The sequence below is a fragment of the Sabethes cyaneus genome, chromosome 3 (genome assembly GCF_943734655.1).
Source record: "Sabethes cyaneus chromosome 3, idSabCyanKW18_F2, whole genome shotgun sequence".
Taxonomy (NCBI): domain Eukaryota; kingdom Metazoa; phylum Arthropoda; class Insecta; order Diptera; family Culicidae; genus Sabethes; species Sabethes cyaneus.
Window position 1 is genome coordinate 27672866 of NC_071355.1, and position 15269 is coordinate 27688134.

Below are 15269 nucleotides of genomic sequence, written 5' to 3' on the forward strand. Positions count from 1 at the left end.
TAGTCAATACAAGACCACAAAAACTATCTATAGTAACACTAGATCATTCAAGACGAGACGGTCGCGAGTGTTGCCGGTGACCCGCCGTCGGAAGCGCCGCCCACTGGGGGGCTTGCAAAACTCGAGATTGTGACAAAGATCATCCGAGGTTCATGATTTATGTACAACACAGGTTAATTTGTGGCAATACGAAGTTTGTCGGGTCAGCTAGTAAAAAATAAAAAGTAAAAAGTAAAAAGTAAAATGTTAAAAGTAAAATAAAAAGCAGTTCAAAAGTTTAGACAAAAGTTCTTCGAGAAGGAAAATGCTACAAACGACAAACTTCTTTTTAATATAGTTTACTTAAAAAACGCCAGCCCGCAATTATCAGATACTGCTAACTGTCCAAGTCTGTCAAAAACACAGGTCTAAACATTTTTAATTTCAGCTTATCTTTTATATTTATTGCTATACTGTCAGGCTCAACTTTTCCTTCTGGGGAAAGTGTAAATAGTGTGTAAAGAAATAGCACGCTCGACCGGAGATTGAGAGATGTAGGTTCTAGTTCCACCTTCGCTTATTCGATATTTTTCGGTTGATTTAGTGTTTTACTACAAGCGTTAACTCTTCCCTAAGAAAATAATCAAGCTAACCTAACAATAAGCATCAAATATAAATAAATCCAAAAGAATCTAATGTTAAAATGACATAAATATTCAATTTTCCAATTCAAGTTTGATTCAGCAAACTTAAATGAAGCATTGATCGCGAAACCAAACGATCTGAAATAATAATGAATACTCCATCAACGGAACAGTTCACTATACGTCGTCAACTTCCCAATGCCAGTGTTAGTTCACCAGTTTGCAGAAAAGGGAGAATAGGAGCACTATGTGCTGATTGTAACGAATGTACACGATATGTACACGATAAAATAGAACGAAACAAATTGTTTATTGTTAGTCTATTCTATTCCCCGCCATGCGTCATTCGATTCCTTGATCAAATATATTAGCACTGTCATTGGCGCCACTCGGGGCTGCGTTTATTCCTCTTTTCCCGTGCATAATCACGAGCCCATGCCAAAGCCTCAAACTACTAGGTATATCGTTATCGTGTGCGCTGAAATTCCGTTCGAACAGTTTTCTCGCATTTCCGCGGAAGCAACGAGAGAAACTTTTAGCAATTTGCATTCGACACAATAATCTATGAGCTCTCTAGCAGCCCGGGAAAGTGAATCATACCCAGCCGAAACCGGCAGTAGACATCCTAGCTGCTCGGTACTGGGTTCGTAATTTGTTGCCATAAGCCCCCACTCAATCGGATTCAAACCGATTTCGAAGCCCCTCAATTGAATCGCATTTCAAATCGAAAAACAACCAAACTGTTCAACCCAAACAGACTTTACTGTTGCTTGCAGCCCAAATCTGTTTGCACATCAAACCCCGGTTGAGTTTATTAGACACCACAAATATTCCCCACCGGCAGTGCAGCGCTGAGCTTTGCAGCCCCCAATCTAGGGCTGTTACCAGAGCGACGCGTCCCTACTCTACTGCCGGTAGGGATAATTTATACCGCACAAAGCATGCACATCCGCAAGCACCGAACCGCCGTCAATTTTCGCGTCCCGTAGACTGTCAAGACTTCAAGCTTGAGTAGATAATCGGCTGCTGTCGGCCCCGAAGTTGTGTCTCTTGTGCTGCTGCTCCTGCTGCTGCTGCTACCCTGCACCGTCGGATCTGTTGGTTGGATTTCCGTAAATATTCCCTTCCAGTGCATTCAATATCGTTACCGTTTTCAGCCCAGCAGGGCCGAACAAGGGGGTCGGTACCGGTGACAGCTGACGACAGATTTCATCCGAGATGGAGGAGGACACACAGCCGGGTTTACTCTGTTCGCCTGCCTGCTGATGCCGATGCTGATGATGCTGGAGATCGTCTCTCGTCAGGGCAACATTTTTGCCCGGCAACTTTGTGTGTGTGTGTGAAAGTCGCTGTTATGAATTTTAATGAACAGCATTTTGAATGTTTAATTGAAAATCAGATTAGAGGGGCTTGCGGAGTCGGGAAGGTGACACGGTTTTTGGTTGGGGTTTCGGTCGGGATTTTGGCGAACCTGCAATGCATACATACTGTCAGATAGATCCCGCGGATGGGAAGATGAAAGATCCTTTCTTATTGATAAGTAAATTATCAGCAGATCTTGGCCATTTGTAATAGTGAAAGAAAACAGATCCCTACTTATTGGCTTGCCTACTGGCAAACAATCAATATTTTCCAACAAGTTTCAAAAGTCATCTCGAGAAGCTATGAATTACGAAACTTGAAAAGCAAAGTAGACCTCAGAGGGGTTAATAGAAAATGAATTGTGCGGTGATTAGTATTCAACAACCTTCAGTAGACTATCCTTGGAAAAACTGTCATAAAAATAGCCGTCTTTCATCTATTCAAAATTCTATATCAAGCCCGAGCTATGGATTTAAAAATAGTGCCACTAAGATGAATGGAAGTGCAATTCTACTAAAGCTTTGATGAAGAGAAAAGCATGTGATGGTTTAGAAAAACCTAATACCTAAGATGAGCTAACTGAACTGAAATGTTGCCTTTGCCTATTTATAGATTAATAACAGTTCGATTCTCCTTACCAAGCTTAAACAAGCGCTCCAAAGCAAGCACGCTATTTTCCCTTCAACCAAAGCTATTTTTAAGCACAAGGGAAACATTTACCATTCTTTTATTTATAAGTGCCGCTTTCTTCGATAGCCATATTCCCATATTCCCGTTAAGCTCCGCATTGCCATCGGAGAAAAAACATGGTACGTTGTCGGTAGCTTCGAAGTATTCGCTAATTAACACTCACACCAGGACACAGACACACACATCAAACACAAGCAAAACGAAGACCGAAGACTTCTTCGCAAGCACGCTAATTAGTGTCCATTAAAATTCCTCTCTGCAAAATTTCCTCCCAAGCCAATCACAGTCTTCCTATCCGCCAGCATTTCCTATCCATTCATTGGTGTAACTCCCGGTCCCGGTTACAGCCCGAGAGTGGTTCCGGAAGTCCACATAAAACAGGGCAAACTGAATTGAATCCAAGCTTTTACGGAATGGTTTCGAGAACAATTGCACACTTAGTCCTTCAATACATTATATGAACAGGGATGCCAGCTCGCAGTAATAAAACCCTTTCAAATTCAAACAAACCAACGCATTAGAAACAGGACGAATCCGCCATTCTGGCTCCACTGCGATAACGTGACGATCCAGACAAGGGTAAACAAGGAGCACCGGGAAGCCCGGGCACTGTGCTGTGCTATTTGTCTACGTCAGATCTTGAAGCAGTTAGCGGATGGGTGGTATTAGGATGTATTCTTAAGTACAAGACACCGGCGGCGGCCTCCCACCGACCGACCGGCAGACGAAGTAGTAGTTAATGAGACAAAAACAATGGATTCATTATTTTCTTTTCGTTAAACACACAATTATACCCCACTCTAGAAGCGAGCTTCTTCTTTTCGAGTGGCCCGGCTAAGCCCTGTGCCCTGAGGGCGGTGCAAGGTAGGGTAGGCGTTTACCGAGTAAGTATGTTGCGTCTATCCTGCTTCCTTTACCACTCTCTCTCTCTTTCTGGGAATACCGGCACCGAGTGCCGTATATTTACATTTTATTCTTCTTCCGCGTTGGAAGAATGAATTTGCATTCGCGTTCCCCGTACCTACGTGAGATTTAGTGCAGAATGGTTTCGTCCATCGTTATTTCAGCTGAAAAAATGTTCAATACGGGCATGATAGTAGTTCGACTTGAATCATTGTAGTACAGTTCAGCCACAAGCACAGAAGAACTGCTTTACAGCAATTTCTGGATTTAGCTATCTATAGAGTTTGATTTTTTTCCAATTTATTTCAAATTGCAGCCGTTTGCACTAGCGCAGGCCTTATTTGTTCCAATACGGAGAGTTTTTTTAATTTTTTGTTAAGCTTATTTCATTTAACATTAGGCCGTATGAATGAAAGAGTGAGCAAATGCTCCCATACGATTTAAACGGAAAAATCAAAGCAAACTGTTTTATTCATACGGCCTATTGGATACTTGGGCAAAACGAGAAAATTCATATTAACGAAAAAATTAAGAAGAAAATAAAATCTTTACGGAGCAAAACAAATAACTATAAGAATACTAACTAAGAGAGACAAAGCATACCCTAGACTACACTCAAGTCTTTTTTTAAACGGTTTGTTTTTTTCGATTATTCAAGAACGGTGCAACTTAGAGACCATTTACAAACTACGTGAATGTCGGGCCTCTCTCAAATGTATTGATGAAAATGTATATGAAAAGCAGGAATAGATTTGGGTTTTCACATTTAAACTTTAATTAAAAATGTTTAAAACGCATATATTTTTGGTCGAATAAAAAAATCTTTTTGTTTTTTTTTCGACCACCACCGCCCGCCCCCCTATAGCTGCCTAGCACCGGAAGGACAAAAACTTTATAAAATATTTGTAATAGACTTACGCTCGAAATTGAACTTAAATTTAAATTTAACCTAAATTGAATCGAAATTGGACTTAAACTTAAACTTGGAATTTGTAATTAGACTTAAAATTGAAATTTAAATCGTACTAGAAATTGTGTTTAAAATAAGAGTTTAAATTTGACATAAAATTGATATTCAAGTAAACTTGAAATTGGGCTTAAAATCGGTCATGCAATAGGACTTGATATTGAACTTGACATTGGACCTTACCTTCGACTTGAATTTGGACATGGACATAATATTAGACATCTGGGGTCCTTCCCGGTGTAGTGGTTCGCATTCACGTCTCTTACGCTGAGCAACCAGCATTATATCACCAATAAACATGGAGTGTGGGAGAATCGAAGCCTTGAAGAGTTTCAAACGCGTGTCTTCGGGGGCAAAAGTGGCAGAGCAGTAGAGAGAACGCAGATTACTGTATATTTTTCCGTATTGTTGACTGACCAGATTTTCCCATTGAAGATCAGCTCGAAACACAAAACCAAGATTTCTTGCCCAAGATGCCCGTTCGATAGTCTGTCAATCTAAGATAATTGGTAATTGGTGATGGTAACGAATCTGATACCACTGTTCTGTGCCTTCCCTTCACGGATAGCGCCTTGCTTTTGGATTGATTGACGAACAGTTGATTGCGTTGAGACCACATCGCAACAGTCGGTAGATCGTTGACGTGGCAGCAGAACAGTAAAGGGCCAAGCACTGAACCTTGTAGAACACCAGAGGTAGTAAATCAGGCTTTGGAATGTTGATCTCCACAGCAAACAGTTTGGGTGCGCTCTTTTCAGTACCGTTTTATTGACTTCCGCTCTCACTTTCGTTTCTATTTCTTCCAATTTATTTCTCTTTTTCTCTAGTGTTTCTTTTCTTCTGCACCGTGTTCTCTGTTCCATTGCTCGGTTTTTCATCATTTCCTGTCTTTTTTTTCTTATTTTCAGTCCTGTTTTTCATCTTGTTTTTCATTTATTTTTTTTTGTAATTTTCTTTTCCGTTCTTCATCTATTCTCTCCTTTTTTTACTTTTTCATTTTCAATTTTCAACTTCTTCTAATTCTCCTCCTTTTCGTTTTACATTTTTCATCCGTTCGGTGTTTTCGCTTTTTTAATGTCCCTTTTTTTCATCCATTCTTTTATTTTTTGGCTCGCTTTTTTCCCTTTGCTCCGGTTTTCCTTTTACATCTCGCATTTTTCGTCTTGTTTTCTCCATTTTCAACTCTTTTTGTTGGTTTTCGTGATTCTTTTTTGCATTCCTTTTCTGTTCCTTTTTCCCAGCCCATTCACATTACCCATTTCCATTTTGTCTCGACTTTTTATCCCTTTTCTATCCTGTTTGAGCTCTTTTCCGGCTTCGATTCTATCGATTTGCTTTTTTCTCTCACGCTGTTCTTCTTTCCCTTTTGGCATTCTTTTCCGTTTTTCCTTTCTTTATTCGATTTATCTTTTCTTCTTTCTCGTTTTTCCCACCTCTTCTGTCATGTTTATTTTTACTTTTCCCATCCCGTCTTCTCTCTATTTGTCACGTTTTTCCTTCTTTTCTATCTCGTTTTCCTTCTTTCTGCCTCTGTTTCCTCTTTCCTTTGACTGATTTTCCTCTTGTTTTTTTCTGTTCCGTTCCGTTTTCTTTTTCTACTATTTTTCTTCATTTTCTGCTCGTTTTTCCTCTTTTACCGTCTCGTTTTGGTTTTCTGTGCTGTTCTGTTTTCTATGTTTTGTTTTGTTTTCAGCTCAGTTTTTCTTCTTATTCTTTACATCCTTTTCTTACCACGTTCTGATTTTCGTTTTATCTTGTTTGTCTTTCGCTTTCATTTTTTTTCCTCCATTTTTCTCTCTTTCTATTCTCGATTCTCAATTTTCCTGCTTCTGCATTTTCTCCTTTTCTTTTTCCATTTTCTACCCCTGTTGTTGTTTTTTCTCCTTTTCTGTTCAGTTTATCTCCATTTTCTTTCTCGTTTCTCGCCTCTTTTCTCTCTTTCTTCTCTTCTTTTCTCTTCCGTTCTTCCTCATTTTCTGTGTTCCCGTTTGTTTTTCTTGTTCACTTTTTTCTCTTTTTACGTTCCTTTTCCCCTTCCATTATGTAACGATTTTTCTTTCGTTTTCCATTCATGCTAGTTTTTCTTCCTTTTCTCTTTTGCGGTTTCCTCTTCTTCTATTCCTCTGTGCTCTTTTCCGTTTTTTTCTCCTGATGCGTCATGAGCTGGAGTACCTTTAGATCCACATTAAAATATATGCTAAGAAAATTTACTTTCAACTTCTCAAGAAACTTTTTGTTCGTACAATGTACTATTTGGTTCATGAGATATGAATCCATGAGTTAGGTAAATACTTATGAAAATCGATTTTTTCAAGAACACTAAAAATGTTAGGTATCATATAAATTTTATCATTAAAGGGTGTGCCACATCGAATTGTACCACTGAAAAAACGCTGTAGAAAATTACCTAATTGACCGATCTCAAATTTTCAGCCAATAAAATATAACCCTTTAGTAAGCTTTTGGCATGTTTATTACAATCAACTTCAAGACCATAACCGTATGCTCGCACCTTACACTTAACTCCACTCAAAAGGTTCTGTACGAAAACCCACTTTTTCTTCATGTATTCCTCAGATTTGACCTCCTTGGGATGCTTCCGTTATATCTGCTTCATAATAGCCCAGTATTTTTCAATGGCCCTTAGTTCCGGTGCATTCGGGGGGTTCATGTCCTTGGGTACGAAAATAATCCCGTCGGCTTCGTACCACTCTGGGGCATCCTTTGAATAGTGGCACGAAGCTAGATCCGGCCACAAGATCGTAGGGCCCTCATGTTGCTTCAACAGATGAACAGATCGCTTGCCAAATCATGTATTTCTTGGTAAATTTTGAAAGTCTCTGTGTCCTTACTACTTCCGGAATGTTAAATTGTGCTGGGCGGTGAAGTACAGTAGCCCAGCAAGCTGCCAGAAGTCAGCCTTGATGTAAGTCTCATCATCCATAATGAGAGAGTTGAGAATTTTCGCAAGGTGTTTGCGCAAAATAAATTCGCGACGTTGCTTTTCGGGTAACACCATTTTTTTTCAAAAAAAAAACAGAACGCGATAAAAATACAGTGTGAACAATGCATGCTAAACTATTTCTACCCAAATTTTTAAGAGAAAATACCCAAGGAGTAATTTTCTACAACGTTTCTTCCGTGGTACAATTTGTTGTGGGACACCCTTTAAAAGATTAGAAAACGACAAACAAGAAAAAAAATTAAAATACTTTCATGCGACTAGAACATAATTTTTTCGACTTTTTAACGTTTTTCGCCATTATTTAAAATTGAACTTAAAAAAGAAGATAATTTGGTTTTAATTTAATGACAATTAGTCAAGTCCAATGACTTGAAGGAAGGAATCATTTTCGGTTTTGCCTTTCTACTATATAAATAAATAGTATGAAGGTATAGCAATCACTCGGAAAACCGAATTTCGAAAGGAGACCCAGCAGGTGCATGCATATTTAATGAGTTATAAAATATGTTATCAAAAAGTAACACAATTTTCAATTAATATTTTCTGAGGATGCTTCTGAGATCTCTTGACGGTTTTTTTAATTGCATCACGGAAAAACGCTGTAGAAAACTACCCATTGGGTATTTTCTCTTGAAAATTTTGGTAGAAGTAGTTCAAAGTGTATTGTTTTCACTGTATTTTTATCGCTGTCAGTTCTTCGTAAATCGACAGCGAAAAACAACTCGGAATCGTGCAGTCAACGGTGAATCGTGTCATAAAACGTTACTACGAAACTCTGAGCATCGAACGGAAGGAGAAATTGCGGTCAGAATGGATGTTCTGTTAGTGATTAGGATCACAAGCGTGTAGTGAAAGTGTTCAAGCGAAATCCCAATACTTCGGGGGATTCAGGCATGTGGCCAAGAAGTTTAATCTATCCAAGTCTTTCGTTCAGAGAGCCAACCGAAGGGACTGCATACATACAAAGTGCAGAATCGTGACGAACGGCAAAATACGGTGGTAAAGTCAAGGGCCCGGAAACTGGACACCCAGATGCTGACGAAGCCACATTGTCATTAATTTCCTCATTGATCTGAGATGATCGATCTCCTACCATTTTCTGGCCGGAACAAGCTTCGTGCCACTATTCAAAGGATGTTCTGGAGTGGTACGAAGCCAACGGGGTCACTTTCATGCCCCAGGACATACACTCTCCCAACGCACCGGCACTAAGGCCCATCGAAAAATACTGGGCTATTATGAAGTAGACACCATGGAAGCATCCCAAGAAAGTCAAATCTGAGAAAGAAATGAAGAAAAAGTGAGTTTCCGTACAGAAGAAGCTGTCAGATGTTGTACACAACCCTATGAGTTGAGTTAAGCGTAAGGTTCGAGCATACGCGCTAATACTGAATAAGGCACTGCCTTCTTCCGAGGAGTTAGGTACTTCAAACCTCGAAGACGGTTGGGGCAGAATACGCTCGGCCATCGGAGAGGTACTAGGTATTCAGCCTCGGAGTACACAAAATGATTGGCTTGATGGGAAATGCCAGCAAGCGGTGGAGGGGAAAAACCACTTGGCAAAAGTATCTTAGTATTGCTACTAAACCTGGCAAAATACCGACGAGCTAGGAAGCAATTGATCACGATCCTGAGGAGGAAAAAGCGCCAAAAGGAGGACAGAGATCGTGAAGAATTAGAACAACTATTCCGAGCTAATAACACGCGCAAGTTTTATGAGAAGGTGAACCAAACTCGGAAAGGCTACACACCGAAACCTGACATGTGTAGGGACGAGGGAGGGAATCTAATCACAAACGAGCGCGAGGTGGTCGACAGATGGAAGTAATGCTTCGATGAACACCTCAATAGCGAAGTCGCAGAAGGAGGCGGAACGGAAATTAACCCAGGAGCGCCCGTGGAAGATAATAATGTCCTAGCACCTGATCTCCAAAAAGTCAAACGAGAAACCTGGCTGACCAATAAAGCCGCTGGGAAAAATCACCTACCGGCAGAGCTTTATGAACATGGACGACAAACGCTAGCAAAGGCTCTACACTGGGTTATCGGCTAGACTGCTGCAACTATCGCGGTATTACGCTGGTAAACGTCGCGTACAAGGTACTCTCCCAGATCCTGTTACACCGCTTGTCACCGATAGCACAGGGTTTCGTAGGGAATTATCAAGCGGGTTTCATAGGGGCTCGCGCAACTACGGACCAAATTTTTTCCGACAGATCTTGCAGAAATTTCGGGAGTAAAACGTGCCCACGCATCACATCTTTATTGATTTCAAAGCAGCATATGATACAGTCGATCAAGACAAGCTATGGCGGATAATACACGAAAACGGTTTTCCGGACAAACTGACGCGACTGATCAGAGCTACGTTGGATCGAGTGATGCATTTCGTACGCATCTTTGAGACGCGGCGAGGGTTGAGACAAGGTGACGGGTTATCCTGCATGCTGTTCAACATCGCTTTTGAGGGGGTGATCCGACGAGCGGGCATCGAAACGAGAGGCACGATTTTTACCAAGGGTAGCCAACTTCTAGGCTTTGCAGATGATTTCGATATCATAGCCAGGAACTTTGCGACAGCGGAGGCAATCTACCCTAGAATGAAAGCGGAGTCTAGAAGAATTGGACTAAAAAAAATACGTCGAAGACCAAACACATGAAAGGAAGAGGCTCAAAGGAAACAAACGCGCGTCTCCCACGGACGGTAACCGTTGACGGCGACGAACTAGAAGTGGTAGAGGAGTTCGTGTATTTGGGATCGCTGGTGACCGCGGACAACAACACTAGTAAAGAGATCCAGCGGCGCTTCCAAGCGGGAAATCGGGCCTACTTTGCCCTTCGTAAAACGCTACGATCAGAAAGTGTACGCCGCCGCACGAAGCTAGAAATGTACAAAACTCTTATTAGACCGGTAGTTCTTTATGGACTTGAAGCTGTGACGCTGCTCACGGAGGATATACGCGCCCTTGCCGTGTTCGAGCGGAAAGTGCTGCGGACGATATTTGGCGGAGTACAAACTGAAAGCGGAGAGTGGCGGAGGCGTATGAATCACGATCTACAGGCACTGCTTGGGGAGACTCCCATCGTACATCTAGCGAAAGTTAGCAGGCTACGGTGGGTCGGGCACGTCGTAAGGATGCCGGACGACAGTGCGACGAAAATAGTCCTCTTCAACAACCCCACCGGCTCTAGGAACAGGAGGGCCCAACGTGCATGATGGCTCGACCAGGTCGAAAGCGATTTGCAACTTCTGAGACGACTAGAAAATTGGCGACGAGCGGCCCAAGACCGAGTTGAATGGAGACGAGTGCTTGAAATAGCACGAGCCACCCCGGCTCTATGCTGAAGAAGAAGAAGAAAAATATTGCTTCACAAACTCAATCAACCCTAGAGACATACAATTCACATTACAGGAATCCCCCAAATAAGGCGATGGGTGGTGCTGTACGTCCATCGCGATATCTCAGTTATCCTTTAACCAATAAAGTTGATTTTTGGTAGTCAACTACGTTATATCAGATACTAACATTGTACCAAAAATCAACTTTATTAATTAATGGAAAGCCGAAAAATCGCCGTGGGTGTACACCACTACCCACCACTTTATTCGGGGCACTGCTGTAAATCACACTATTTCTTATCCTAATCCTAAAAGTATTCATCGATGTCGTAAAGTCAAAATGTTCATACACCTCATTAAATAAAGAACACATCGCATGAATTGGTTTATGTTGTCCGTAATTTGTACGGTGAAAAGCAGGCCGTAGAAATTCTCGGAATCCATACGTAGAAGTTCGGGAGCGTCGACCTCCTGCTCTAGATATATTTCTCCTTTTACTCAAAGTTACAACGTTCAGTAGTTTACAACGGTCCTCATGGGGGGGGGGGTAGGTTTAGATGGTCCGACCAAGGGAGATGTCTTAAGGTGTGTCTGATCAATTTCCGTTGTACGGCTTCGATCCTTGTTAACTAAATATTTGTGAACGGACTCCATACCACAGAAACAGGGAGCGTAGAAGTGAAAAGAAAAGAGCTCGCAAACAATATGGGTCACGGAAATCTTTAGCCATGCGCATAATATAGCCCAGAATTTGAATAATGGTTGCCGAAGGTCATTCTAGTATCCAGTTCAATTCCTAGCACTTTGACCCGACAACTTTGACCCGTTCAAAACAAAAATTGTCGATTGTATAATTGTACGCAATTGGTATTTTGCTTCGGGCAAAGGTGATTAATGAACATTTGGAAGTACTGATGATCAGATTGTTTAAACTACATTATTGTGTAAACTGGTTGATAAAGCTTTGTAATAGTTGTCAGTTCTTAACAGGTCGTACAGAGCGAAATATCTTTAAATTATTAGCGTATGGTAGCTTGCAACCCGATGGGATCACAGAGCACACGTCATTAAAAAATATTATGAACATTAATGGGCCTAGATTGCTTCCTTGCGGAACTTCAGATTAATTGCAAAAACAGCACGACTCAGTAGAGCCTAATTTAACTGTGAGACAGAATGAGCAGAACTGCTATAGATAGCAGAACTGTAGATTCGTATCAATTGAGCGTTTGGGGAAAAAAACTATGTTGCTCTGTCGAAATGTAAGATTTCAAAAGTGTATCTGTTGTGAATGATGAGATTCAAATGTACCAGTTTCGTTAAAAGTATGTTCACACTAGCCATAGTCTGCGATAAAAAATAACAAATTGCAAAGAGTGAGGATTTGCAAAAAACTAAAATGAATCTGAGACATCGTTTACCACTTTTCATTTTGAGTGAAATACATATTCAAAGGCGATCATATAATGTGGATAGTGCATATTTCTCGCCTCAATAATTTAATTTAGAAACTGAATGTTCCTGAACGTTTAGAATCCTAACCGCATATAAATATTTTAGTATTCCTCTTGTCTATTATTAAGAATGTCCTCTCTGAAAGATTCTCTTCTCACCATGCAGTGGATTAGACTGCAGTGTGTTTTTTTTTGTTGCGAGTATCATCCTCTGCTTTTATTCACTTTCCCGGAGGCAACTTCTTCAGTGCTACTCGACATAACTTCTTATCATTGTGTATGCTTTTATGTGCTACACTCTGTACGTACGTACGCAACGCACATAGACAACAATTTAGGTATCCGCAGCAGATAGGTACCTACCCGTAAAGCCCGGCCGTAGGCCAAGGGGAAAACCCTTTTATGCATTTACACTAGACTGCCGCCGGTGCTTGTTGTTGACGATGGGAGAGTCTGCTAGATGAATGGATTGTTTATGCTGGAGCGTGGATCCGGTGAGTCCTTGTTCTCCGCACATACCGCTAAGGCTATTTTGTTTTCCCCGTGAGCCGCGAGACATGATTGAAGCGTACCTACCGACTGAATGAAAATTTTGCACTGAGTAGCAGCGGCAGCAGCACATAGGCTTTGTGAAGTACCCCGCAACCGCAATTGATGCTGGTGCGGTGGTGGGGGTACGGTGGCAGCAACAACACAGGCAGGCATTGGCAGGAGACCTATCTTTTTCTTTGACGGAGATTTATAACCTACAGCGTAGACTGTTTTGTCATCCGACTGATTACTGCAGCAAACAGATTTATTCCGACGTTCTTTAGCTGGGATTATAACGAATAAATATATGCCTCTTGTTTGATAAGCTTCATTATTTTGGTAAGGATAATCAACTGACCTACACACAGACCGTCCAGACGAAGTTTTATGTGCAAGTAAACAAAATGCTAGCAGGTGCATTCACGTTTAACCTCCTCGTCCAACTGCAGATTTAACGAAAATGACAAAATAGTGTCCATCAGTGCCAAATCCTGCAGAGCACAGTGATACGGAATTAATCCCATTTTCACGGCTCAAATCCGCAAAATAAGTGCCGGGATAGAGCTAATTACTTCTTCTCAAATATACCACAAAGCTGAGCGCACTCGGGATAGAAACCTGACCAATTTCCGTACTTGTTCAGCAAAATAGTATTCCGCTTCCTGCCATGGTGCCTTGCCGTGCGCTCGCCCGGCATTGCCGCGAACGTGGCAATTTAACAAAGCTAATAAAAGATCCTTTTTCTCCGCCCGGCAGAAATTCATCCCCAGAGAATGCAAGCGAAGTGAAATAGCACTGCCACCGGCATCGAATAACACAAGCGCACACACACAATTTTGACTGGTCTTTCTTAGTTTCGGTTTTCCTCCTCATTAGCACCATGTTTTATTTCCGTTCCCATGCGGGCGCACCGCAGCTTCCGGGTTTTCTTCTGTGTTTTTTTTTTGTTTTGTTTCAACGACGTTGCCAGTAAGTTCCCTGCATGCGGTGACGTCAGTAGTAGTTAATAGAAAAAAGCTACGTTTAAACATTGGAACTTTAATCACTCCCTGGAAATTTCTATGTTTTCTGTACCGGACTGATTACATCTTCATTAACCTAGAGAATTTCACCTGCTCAACAAGGTGGAAAAAAGGCAGGCGTAATTTATTTCAATTCTAGATACGCCACCGTGTGCTGCTGGTGCTTTTCTGCTGAGAACACATTTAATTAGTGCTTCTCTAATTTTATCATAATTAATGTTTTCGTTGTGTCCACTATTCCGTTGGTCACTACAGTCAGACGAATTTGTCACCGGCTTAAGCGTCGAACCAGCTGACTAACAAGAAATTTTTTCTCGAAACCCTTTCTCGGTTAAAGCGTTCTCAATCCCGTCGTACGACCGCTCGTGTTCAGAAAATTCAGTGGTTTAATAAGCTTCAAAGGGAATCCTGCTGGCTTGTCCTATTTTTCCACCCGAAGCGGGAGGGGACAGTTTTTTTCTCAACATTGAAAACATTTACACTGTAATTTGCCATTTCCACTCATGCAGAAAAAGCGGTTGAGGTTTTCACAGCACCCATCCACTTGACGTTGCTTTGTTTGAATATTCCATTGTGTGTGTGAGTATGTGTATTGTTTTTCCCGTCCCGTCCGCAATTCTTTTCGCCTGTCGGCTACGTCAGCTGTAAGCACCCAGAGACGACGATGGTGTCTGCTCTCCTTAGTTGCTTGAAACATGACAGCAATCCAGCGCTGACTGATTTCGAAACCGTGGCCGTAGACGGGGGTCGAAGGGTTGAACAAGAAGCAGGAAAATTTAAGCTACTTTTAGCTCTTATTTTGAATGGCAGAAACATTAATGTAACGTAATGTAACATAAATATTTAAGCATTTGAAACCAACAAATTACAAACCACAAACTCAGCAGCGGTTTCATGGCGATGACGCTTTAAAAGCTGCCAAAGTTTCACTTTAATTGGGATGTGGGGTTGCGAACGCAAAAATTGAATGGGAAAATTTCCACGAACTACACGGTAACATATCTGTCAGTGAATAGAATACAACCGACCAGCAGCAATAAAATTCAACAATAATCACGATAGTACCGGCATTTGTTTTGCGCGCACAGCACAAAACACTGGCACAAAGCTTTTCGGAGCTTTTGAACTGACTAAGCCTCTTTTGTAATTTCGGGATCATAAATGCATGCCAGTTAATTAGTAGTGTACAGTTAAATGCAGCGAATTTGCTGACCAATTGACAACCGCGAAAATAGATATTTGGTGGTTTGCAATCACAAATCGACACCGTAATCGAGGCTCGAGGGGTGTGATACCGATAATTTTCCACCGCTGCTGCTGCGGCGGCGAGGCGTTCGGCCCGAGAGGTGTGGATAAAAACTAATAGAGCGTGACCGCTTGTCGCGCCCGATATTTACCACTTTCTGTGTGGT